The sequence below is a fragment of the Rhincodon typus genome, chromosome 33, assembly GCF_021869965.1.
Source record: "Rhincodon typus isolate 14 chromosome 33, sRhiTyp1.1, whole genome shotgun sequence".
NCBI lineage: Eukaryota > Metazoa > Chordata > Chondrichthyes > Orectolobiformes > Rhincodontidae > Rhincodon > Rhincodon typus.
Window position 1 is genome coordinate 9,031,590 of NC_063364.1, and position 9,623 is coordinate 9,041,212.

Genomic DNA, 9,623 nt, shown 5'->3' on the forward strand with positions numbered 1-9,623 from the left:
TGCCTACAATGTGGGTCGAGTTTGTATGACTACAGCAAGTAAGGACAAATGTTGTACATGATTGCAATTCAATCAACGCACCACTATTAAACCATTTATTCTCCCAAGTTGTACCTGCTCTTCTCAATCTTCATCACTAATATGTGTGTAATTGGGTTTCAAGTAAATTTTTGTTATTCATTCACGGGATGAGGGTGTCACTAGCTAGGCCAGCATTTATTGCCCATCCCTAATTTCCCAGAGGGAAGCTGAGAGTCAACCACATTGCTGTGGGCCTGGAGTCACATGTATGCCAGGCCAGGTAAGGATGGTAGTTTCCTTCCCTAAAGGACATCAGTGAACCAGATGGGTTTTTCCCAACAATTGACAATGGATTCACGGTCATCATTAGATTCTTAATTCCAGATATTTTATTGTTGAATTCAAATTCTGCCATCTTCTGTGGAAGGATTCAAACCCAGGTCCTCAGAATATTATCTGGGTCTCTGGATTACAAGTCCAGCAATAAAACCACCAGACCATTGTATCCCCTAGAGAGACATAATTTACATAATAACAGAACATAATTTACCATCACTGGTGAGGGAATGGCAACCACTATTGATCAGAATCCATCCAATTTCACTTTATTGTCTGAACAGGATCATATCAGGCACATTGGTCATTAAGTTAAAACATCGCATCCAAATTAATAACAACTATAAAAGGAAGGCATTCCCTATTATGCAGGTCTGACTTTAATTAAAATATATTAAAAATAATTCCAATGTATTAAAATAATTAAGGAGGGCAAGCATAAATATCTATCCTCAACCATTTATCAAATAAAAGCTTGTTATGGTGAAAGGCTTTGTAAACTGATTTTTTCGTGCACCCAACAGATTGCAGCCTGTTCCATGAATGCATCACACAGATAGATTTTAATCAGTAAGGAAATCAAGGGTTACAGGATTAAGCGCGAATGTGGAGATGATGATTATCAGATCACTCGTGATCTCATCGGAGCAGATTCGATGAGCTGAATGGCCTACTGCTGTCCCACATCTTATGGTCTTATGAGGAACAGGAAAAGCAACTGTGTCTTCTTAACCAATCCACAAGAAGAATCATTCATGAGCTGTGCAGATTTTGAACCAGGAAGTGTAAATAGCAAAAGGTAAATGTTGGCTTTTACTCCAGTACTAAAGCCAAGATCATTCTGATGGTCTATAAGATGTTTGGGGTCATTGTGTATTACAGTCTTGAGGTTGTGTTCACAGTAATCAATGAGGTGAACACAGATAGCCTGACGATGCACTTGCCTACCCCAGTCCCTCTGTACATAGCCGGTCGTATTTCTGCATCTCCGTATGTCAGGGGAATGAATACTCCCTCCAACCCCATGTCACACAATAGTACAAAGGTTCTGGGCAGGTCACACAGAGCAATCCCTCTCAATCCAATTCTAATAATCAAATTTCATTCTCAACTACAGGAGGGACAAACATAGAAGGGAAAAAGAGAGAGAGAGCGAAGCATGGAAACTGGAAATTGAGGTTAGAAGCTTTGAAGTGGGTGCTGGCCTAGGATTCCAATGGCCGGGTTTGCCTTCGCAGTTGGTCTAACCCTTTCAGCAGCTTCAGTCAGTTTGTGACTCCTTGCGACATTCTCTTCCGCATCGTGTGGGGTCTGGTGTGGGACTCCAATGGTGGGGGGTGGGGGCGGTCAGGTCTTCGAGCCCAGAGCCATGGAGTGGACTAAGTGGACTTTGTCTTAAATTCTCTGTTCTTTAATTTCTTTTAGTTTACGTTATTGTGGAAGATCTTTTTATTCTTTTTTTTTAAATTTCTTTTCCTAAGAATTTGTACTTAAGAATCTGTACCTTGATACCTAAGATAAGTGGTGACTTGTAACTTTTCACTGCACTCCTGTAAGCACATGTGACAATAATTCTACTTCATTTAAATTCAGTTCAAGTCAATTCAATTCAAACAGCAGTATTTTGGGGCCTAGGCCAACAATAACACAGGAGGCTGAATATTTTCCTTCAGTACTGCCCGTTTCTACGATTTTCAAAGTCCGTGGTATAGATGTAATAGAGGCAAACCTCAGGACTGCAAGACCAAGGCTCAGAGAAGAGAGTTAGGTTGCATAAGGAAGAGAGCTACATGTTAACAGCTAGAGAGAAAGAGAGAGAGACAGAAAGAGAGGGGTACGCTGACTAAGAGAGAGAGGATTACACATTGACTGTGAGAGAGAGAGAGAGAGCAAGAGATGATTACACATTGATGGATGAAGAGAAAGGGTTAGACTTCGAAAGTGGGGAGTTACATATTGAGGGTGAGACACAGGGAGAGAGAGAGAGTTACACATTGACAGCGAGAGAGAGGATTACATATTGATGGAGAGTTATAGAATCATACAGCCAGAAACAAACACTTTGATCCATCTCGTCCATACTGACCATGTTTCCCATACTAAACTAATCCCACATGATTGCGTTTGGCCCATAATCCTCCCTACCTCTCCTAGCCACGTACTTATGTAAATGATTTTCAAATGTTGTAACTGTAGCTGCATCTACCTCGTCTGAACAGCCACGGCTCACATCACAATGGAGAAGTTGCCAAAAAAGCTAATGAAAACTGTGGTGATTGTAACGAGGTCAGCACGATGGACTCAGAGAATATGTGTTCCCTGATTGGGACAGTTAATCTGGTCCAGTCAGGGAGCCTTGCCTGACAGAGATAAAGACAGTAGTGTCTGATATCCTGTCATTCTGAGAGTTGGCTCTGAGGGAGCTGGATCAGTGCCAAGGGCCCTCCACGTGTAAATAAAGGGTGACTTGGTGATGGGATACCGGTGCCTGTGGAGTTAATTCAGTGGCGACGAGAGCAAAGCGTGTTTTTGAAGAAATTCACTCATAACAGTCGACTTGGAGTTGGGGTAAGTTTTTCTGGTATCATGGCATTATTTGGGAAGCTTGGCTCGTTCTATCCTGCCTTCAAAGACTGGGCCCAGTATGTGGAAAGAATGTGTTATTTTTCCTGGACAAATCACATTGGGGCAGATGAAAAACAATGAGTAATTCTCCTGACAACTTGTGGACTCACAGCTTTTTCAGTTATTTATCACCTAACTTTCCCTGAGGCAACAGAAAAGAAAGATTTGACGGATTTAGTTAGGGAACAGTACGACCTCAAGCCTCCACTAATTCTGAGATTTCACTCAGCAATTTGAGAACAAGGGGAATCCGCATCGGGATTTTTGACTAGGTTAAAATGACTGGCAGAGGCGAGTGATTTTAATTTAACCCTTAATAAAATGCTGAGAGTCCGTTTGGTATGTGGGATTAATGATGTGACCATGCAAAAGCGCCTACAAGCTAAAGCCCAACTGGATTTCAAACAGGCGCTACAAGTGGTTTTATCATTGGGAAATACAGTAAGTGGAGCATATGAGTTGCATGGTATTCTGATGGAAGTGGATGTCGTTCTCAGTCTGACTGAGCTTGGGGGACACCACTTGAGTGAAGGCAATTACACAGCCTCACTCAGGACATACCCTGAACAGAGGGACTCTAGGTCAGCCCACAGCAAAACCCCAAAACAAAGCCAAGCCTTGACCAAACCGTTAACATTTTCTTCAGGATCCGAGCCAGCAAGTCATTGCAGTTACAGCTGGCACGCAAACTCAAGGTAGCAAAAGAGTCCCACTGGCCCTAAACTGAGTTAGAGAACTTATAGGCCGGTATCCAGGAGAATGCAGACCCTGGAAAGTCCAGCTACGTCTGGTTTGGACCAGTTCAATTGCTTAACAACATCCAAATCAGAACCAACCAAAATAAACTTCTGGATAAACGGTTACCCGGTTCTAAAGGAGGTCAATACCAGTGCGGCCATTTCAGTGATTGCAGAATCAATCTTTTAACAAAATTCGTTTTGGACTAACCCTTCCCTTTGCACAAGGCCTTAGTTAGACTGAGAACCTATACCAGGGAACCTTTACAGATTAAGGGTACAGCTTTGGTTCCGGTCTCTTATGAGAAGCAGCTGGTTCAGTTACCTCTGATTGTAGTAAAAGGCTCAGGCCCAAGCCTATTGGGGTGGAAATCGTTGAGAAACTTTCACTTAGAATGGCTCAATATTTTTCGATTAGCCTGAGTGAGGTCCTAAATAAATACCCAGAAGGTTTTCAGGAAGGTCTAGGGACTATCAAAGCAACCAAGGCCACTTTGCATGTTGACCAGGAAGCAATTCCATGATTCCTTAAGGCCGAGTGCCATTTGCTTTAGGTGCGAAAGTAGAGGCAGAAATCAGGAGGCTGGAAACTGATGGAATCATCAAACCAGTGCAGCTTGTGGAAGGGAAGCACCGGTTGTACTGATTGTGAAGCCTGACTGGTTAGTTTGCTTTTGTGGGGATTTAAACAAGCAGTAAATTGCTTTTCACAGCTGGATAAATTTATCCAGCTGTGTAAAGCAATTTACTGTTTGTTTAAAGGATTTATATGCATAAAGGATTTATATGCAAATCTGGCAGCGGGGCTGTCCTTCACGAAGTTGGACATGAGCCATGCTTACCTGTGGTTGTGGTTACATGAGGATTTCTGGATGTCTGCTAGAGTTAACACTGATAAGGGTTTGTACCAATATGCGAGACTGCCTTTTGGGGTATCATCAGCCTGTGCAATTTTTCAGTGGACAATGGACAATATTTTACAAGGTCTATCAGAGGTTGCTGTTTATCTCAATGACGTGCTAATAACAGGGAACACCAATAAGGAGCGCTTCAAGAACTTGGGCATAGTCCTTAAACATTTTTCCCAGTCAGGCACATGCCTTATGTGTGTTCTGGGCACCCTAAGTGACCTACTTGGGCTACAGAGTCAACAAGACCAGGTTACACCCATTGGAAGATAAAGTGAGGGCAATCAAAGGTGCCTCAGCTCCCATGTCTGTGCCAGAGCTTAGGTCTTTCTTTGGGCTGGTGAATTATTGTGGAAAGTTCATACATAACCTGGTCTCCATCCTGGCACCTATGCATCAGTTCTTACAAAAGGGTCAGCTTTGGAAATGGACACATAGACAAGCCATAGCTTTCAGGGAAGTGAAGAAACAGCTACCATCCTCTAAGTTGTTGGCACACTATGGTCCCAAGCGAGACCTGGTATTGACATGTGATGCCTCCCTGCGTGGCATTGGTATAGTATTAGTTCATAGGTTACACAATGGAGAGGAATGCCCAATAGCGTATGCAGGCAGGACTTTGGCTAATGCAGAGCGTAAATATGCCCAGGTAGAGAAAGAAGGATTGGCGATTTTATTTGGAGTCAGGAAGTTCCATCAATACCTTAACGGACGTAAATTTGTATTAATAATGGACCACAAACCCCTGCTGGGCCTAATTAAAGAGGACAAGGCAGTGCTGCCCATAGCTTCAGGCCAAATTCACCAGTGGGCTCTAATACTAATTACGGATAATTACAAGTTGGAACACCATCCGGGAGGCCAAGTAGCAAAAGCGAATACTATGCGCCACCTCCCACTGGCAGATACACTACCGGTGGTAGCGCCACTGGAAGGGTCCATAATGGTATTAAATTTTCTGAACACACTTCCAGTCACAGCTGACAATATCAGACTTTGGATGCAGAAAGATCCAGTACTGGCAAAACTGAAACAGCTGGTGGCGATGGGGGAAACCAAAGAGCTGTCACATACAGAACTGAAACCTTTTTGGACCTGGAGAGACCAGATCACCATAGAGGACGGCATATTATTATGGGGAGCAAGAGTGATTGTCCCAAACAAAGTTTGCCACCAGATGCTGGCTGAATAAAAACCGAATGAACTGCGGATGCTGTAAATCAGGAACAAAAACAGAAGTTGCTGGAAAAGCTCAGCAGGTCTGGCAGCATCTGTGAAGATAAAATCAGAGTTAATGTTTCAGGTCCGGTGACCCTTCCTCAGAACTGATGGTAGTTAGGTAAATGTCGGCTTATATGCAGAAAATAGGGAGGGGGATGGGGTTGGGAGTAAATGATAGGATAGAGCCCGAAGAGAGAGAAGAGCTACTGAATAGTCAAAGGAGTTGATAACGATCAGGCTGGGAAGATGAATAGTTGTTAATGGGGACTGTTAGTGACTAACAACAGGGGATGTGTAATGTAAGGCTATGTGATAACAAGGCCTGGTGTGTGGGGTAGGGGGCTGGGACATGGGAGAGTTTAGGCCCTAAAATTATTGAACTCGATATTGAGTCCGGAGGACTGTAGGGTCCCCAAGTGGAAAATGAGGTGTTGTTCCTCCAGCTTGCGTTGGGCTTCACCGGAACACTGCAGCAAGCCAGAGACAGAGATATTGGTCAGGGAACAGGGTGGCGCGTTATAGTGGCAGGCAACTGGGTTTTTTCTGTGAGCAGAACGTAGATGTTCTGCGAAGCGGTCACCCAGTCTACGCTTCGTTTCCCCAGTGTAGAGGAGACCACATTGTGAGCAGCGAATGCAGTAGACTAGATTCTGGGAAGTGCAGGTGAAATGTTGCTTCACCTGGAAGGTATGTTTGGGCCCTTGGATAGGGAGCTTCCAATATGTCCACCTTCTTCGTCAACCAAGGATACCCCAGCACTGTTGTTGACAGGGCCCTCAACCAGGTCCGACCCATCTCCCGCACTTCCGCCCTCACACCTTCTCTTCCCTCCTGCAACAGCGATAGGGTTCCCCTTATCCTCACCTACAATCCCACCAGCATCCACATCCAGAAGACCATCAGATGCCATTTCCGCCACCTCCAGCGAGATGTCACCACCAGACACATATTCACCTCCCCTCCCTTGTCCGCCTTCCGCAGGGACCTCCGGGACACTCTGGTACACACTTCCTTCACCCCCAACACCTCCCCACAGCCCTACAGCACCTTGCCCTATAACCGGAGAAGGTGCAACACCTGCCCATTTATCTCCTCCCTCGCGAGTATCCAAGGGCCCAAACATACCTTCCAGGTGAAGCAACACTTCACCTGCACTTTCCAGAATCTAGTCTACTGCATTCGCTGCTCACAAAGTGGTCTCCTCTACATTGGGGAAATGAAGCATAGACTGGGTGACCGCTTCACAGAACATCTATATTCTGCTCGCAAAAAGACCCTGAGCTACCAGTTACCTGCCACGATAACACACAATCCTGTTCCCTGGCCAACATCTTTGTCTCTGGCTTGCTGCAGTGTTCCAGTGAAGCTCAATGCAAGCTGGAAGAACAACACCTCATTTTCACTTGGGGACTCTGCAACCCTCCGGACTCAATAATTTTAGAGCTTAAACACTCCCATGTCCCAGCCCCCTTCCCCATGCACCAGACCTTGTTACCACATAGCCTGCCATTACACACACCCTGTTGTTAGTCACTAACAGTCCCCACTAACAACTACTCACCCTCCCAGCCTGATCGTTAGCAACTCCTTTGTCTGTCCAACTGCTCTTCTCTCTCTTTGGGCTCTATCCTATCATTCCCTGCCCTATTTTCTGCATATAAACTGTCGATTTCCCACCCACCAAAAGTTCTGAGGAAGGGTCACCGGACCCGACATGTTAAATCTGATTTTTTTTCTTCACAGACCTGCTGAGCTCTTCCAGCAACTTCTGTTTTAGATACCGGCTGAACTCCACCAGGGGTCATCCAGGGGTTTCCAAAATGAAGATGTTGATGAGAAGTTATGTTTGGTGAGCAGGACTGAATGCAGATGTAGCCGCATTGGTGGGTATCTGCCTGGAATGCCAGCATGGAGAAAAACTGCTGCCAGCAACTCCTCCACATTTGTGGGAGTGGATGGGTAAACCCTGGGCTTGGTTACATGTTTTCTATGCAGGTTTTTTCCTGGGTTCCATGTCTAGTCATTGTGATGTCCATTCAAAGTGCTTGGATGTGCATAGAGTTCATTCATCAAACATGGGGATGACAATAGAAAAACCGCACGCATCTTTTACAATATGCGGACTCCCGGAAGTGTTGGTCACAGACAATGGGCCATTGTTTACTAGCAGGGAATTTGAGTTCCTAAAGTCTACTTGCATTTGACATATAAGGGCAGATCCTTACCATCCATCATCCAACGGTCTGGCAGAAAGAGCAGTCCAAACTTTGAAGGCAGCCTTAAAAATAAACAGCGTACAGCTTCACTAGATATCAAAATCTCGCAGTTCCTGCTCAATTATAGGACCACACCTCGTGTAACTACAGGGATAGCTCCAGCAGAGTTGCTGATGGGGAGAAGACTCCACACCAGGTTAAATGTGATCTTCCTGGACCTGGGTGGGGCCAGGGTGAAATGACGTCAGGAACGCCAGTGCCGGGCACAAGACTCTGCTAAGCGAGAGAGCCAGTTGCTTCACAGGACCAAGTTCGGTGTAGGAACTGTGGGAATGGCACTGCATGGATAAGAGGCATGGTTGATGCCAGGTAAGGTCCAGGGGTGTACGAGGTTTGTGTAGGTGTGACAGTCCTGAACAAGCGTGTGGACTATATGAAAGCTGCAAACACGCAAATGGTATGGGAGCGAAACATGCCCGGCTCCTTGGAACCATTGGGAAGGCTAGAAGAACATTTGAGTTCTCCCTCACCATCAAGTATTGAAGATATGTTGGAATCTGAAATGGACATGGTTGATGTTGCTGCCTCGAAGCCTTTGCTGCCTGAAGAAAAGAATGGATTTCTCCCGAGAGACTTCAGACGCAAGAGGCGAGCTGCTGTGTGATACACCGCCCGTATCAGAGGCAGAGTTGGAGGAACCTGACCCGGTGCTAAAATGCCCCAGAAAGAGCTGCAGTAGAGGAAGTCAGAGGGGGAGGCATGCAGTGATTGTAACGAGATCAGCCAGCTGGACCTCATTGAATAGGAGTTTCCCAATTTGGGCTGTTAATCTGGTCCAATCGGGGAGCCCTGGCTGACAGATAGAAACAGGAAGGTCAGGGGTTGTGCTCACTCTGAGAGCTTGCTGTGAGGAGGCTGGGTCAGTGTCAATGACTCTCCACGTGGAAATACAGATTGACTTGGTGATAGGACACCGGCCTCTGTGAAGTTATTTCACAAACAATGGTAGCTACTAAAAATCTGAAATACAAACAGATAACACTGAAAAACACTTAGCAGTCAGACAATTCAAGGGCAAGAGAGAAACAGAGTTATAACATCAATGAGAAATGTGAATCCTGTTTCCCTCACTGCAAGCTGAATATTTTCAGAATTATGGAAAAAAGCTTTTTGCCTTTGCAATCTTTTGCTTTAAAGCATTGAGTTCCACTGCCAAAGCTGGCCAGTCAAATAGTAATTAAACAGTGTCTTAATCACAATGTGATCTTGAGCCATGATAAGAGAGGGTTACACATTGATGGAGAGTGAGAGAGAGAGAGAGAGGGTTACACGTTGATGGAGTGAGAGTGAGAGAGAGAGGGTTACACATTAATGGAGTGAGAGTGAGAGAGAGAGAGAGGGTTACACGTTGATGGAGTGAGAGTGAGAGAGAGAGGGTTACACATTGATGGAGTGAGAGTGAGAGAGAGAAGGTTACACATTGATGGAGAGTGAGAGAGAGACGGTTACACGTTGATGGAGTGAGAGTGAGAGAGAGAGGGTTACACATTGATGGAGTG